The sequence below is a fragment of the Myotis davidii genome, unplaced genomic scaffold, assembly GCF_000327345.1.
Source record: "Myotis davidii unplaced genomic scaffold, ASM32734v1 scaffold210, whole genome shotgun sequence".
In the NCBI taxonomy this organism is placed as follows: Eukaryota; Metazoa; Chordata; class Mammalia; order Chiroptera; family Vespertilionidae; genus Myotis; species Myotis davidii.
Window position 1 is genome coordinate 1,240,211 of NW_006282396.1, and position 1,927 is coordinate 1,242,137.

The window sequence follows — 1,927 nt, forward strand, 5'->3', positions numbered from 1 at the left end:
CTCCCGGCAGTGTGGCAGTCCATTAATATATTTCCTCCTTATTGGCTGTGGGTGCCACCATCTTTGAGGGCAGGGCAGGCAATTAGCATATTCTTTCCTTATTGGCTATGGGTGCCGCCATCTTTGCGAAGGTGTGAAGGTCAATTAGCATATTCCCTCTTTATTAGATAGGATAGCTCATGTATTTAAAGAAGCATGCTCTTTATACAATATGCTATGATTTTTTAAAAAGATTTTACCTTTTTTAGAGCAGTTTTAGGCTTACAATAAAACTGAGGGAAGTGTGCAGAGATTTTCCATATACTTCCTGCTCCCAAACTGATGTATAGAAACATCACATAATGCTGACAATAGGTGGATGAACTAGGATCTGAGCCCAGTTGGTCTCACTCCAGAGTTGAGTTCATTGTTAAATATTATCATATTTATGACTCTCATCTGCCTGTCCCCTGCAGCAAAAAAAGGGTATCCTGTCTGGCCACTGTGGTGGTGTGTTTTACAGGTCAACTTGGTTAGGCTGAAGTCCCCAGTTCTTCAATCACCCACTAATCTGAGTGTTGCTGTGAAGGTACTTTGTAGATGTAATTAGCATCTGCAATAAATTGATTTGGAGGAAACGAGATTATCTCTGATAACTTGGCTGGGCCTGGTTCAATTTGTTTAAAGGTTTTGAGAACAGAAATAGGGTTTCCCTGAGGAGGAAGAAATGGTACCTGTGGACTGCAGCTTCAGCTTCTGCCAGAGAGCTTCCAGTCTGCTCCTACTAAAGTCCTGATGACCTAGTCTACAGATTTCAGACTTGCCTGGCCAGCCCCCACAATTGTGCAAGCCAATTCCTTGCAATAAATCAGTATCTATCTATCATCTATCTATCTATCTATCTATCATCATCATCTATCTATCATCTATAATCATCATCATTATCTACCTGTAATATTTCAAAACTTTGAGGGATATAGTTTAATGTTTTAAAGTAGATTATTAAATGTGATGTTATAAAATCTTAAATATTAATGGATATTCAATAACCACAAGGCATTTCAAAGAACTGAAAAATAAAAGTACATTTAAATAGGACAAAGTCATAAACATCAGAAGATCCAGAAACAAAATTCAGGATTGAAAAAAAACCCAAAACTTTACATAAACATTAATATTCTATTTGGTATCCTATAAGTAGGTGAACAATACACAATGTGATATTATGAATATATATATATTTGTTTTTCCTGGTTTCCAGCACAGAGCTCCCCAAAACCCTGGAATTTTCTAGTGAGTAATAAATATGTCTTTTGCTATGTTAGGGAATTGATTTTTGGGAAATATATAAGAATGGATGAGGGTTGGTTGCCAGTGGAACCAACCACAGTAATTGGAATATTGGAGTTTTAAGACATCCTCCTTCCCACCTCTAGGGAGAGAAGAGAGGCTGGAGGTTGAGCTGAATCACTGAATGTTCAATGATTTAGTCAATCCTGCCTGTGTAACAGTCTCCATAAAAACCCCAGAAGAGGGAACAGGGAGCTTCTGGGTTGGTTTAAAGGTAGATATTTGAGGAGCGTGGTGCCCTCAGAGAGATCCCCCTAGTTCACCCTATGCGTCTCTTTCATCTGTCTGCTCTTGAGCCATATCTCTAAAAAACAATTGATAATCTAGTAAGTAAAATATTTCTCTAAATTCTGTGAGCCTCTTTAGCAAATTAATCAAATCCAAGGAAGGGGCTGTGGAAACCTCTGATTTATAGCTAGTCAGTCAGAAGCAAAAGGGACAACCTGGCCTTACAATTTGACATCTGAAGTTGGGGGATGGGCAGTATTGTAGTCTGAGCCCTTAATCTGTGCAATCTGATGATATCTCCAGGTAGATAGTGTCAGAATTGCAGGATAGTCAGATAGTGCTGGAGAATTGCTTGATGGTAGTAGTGTGG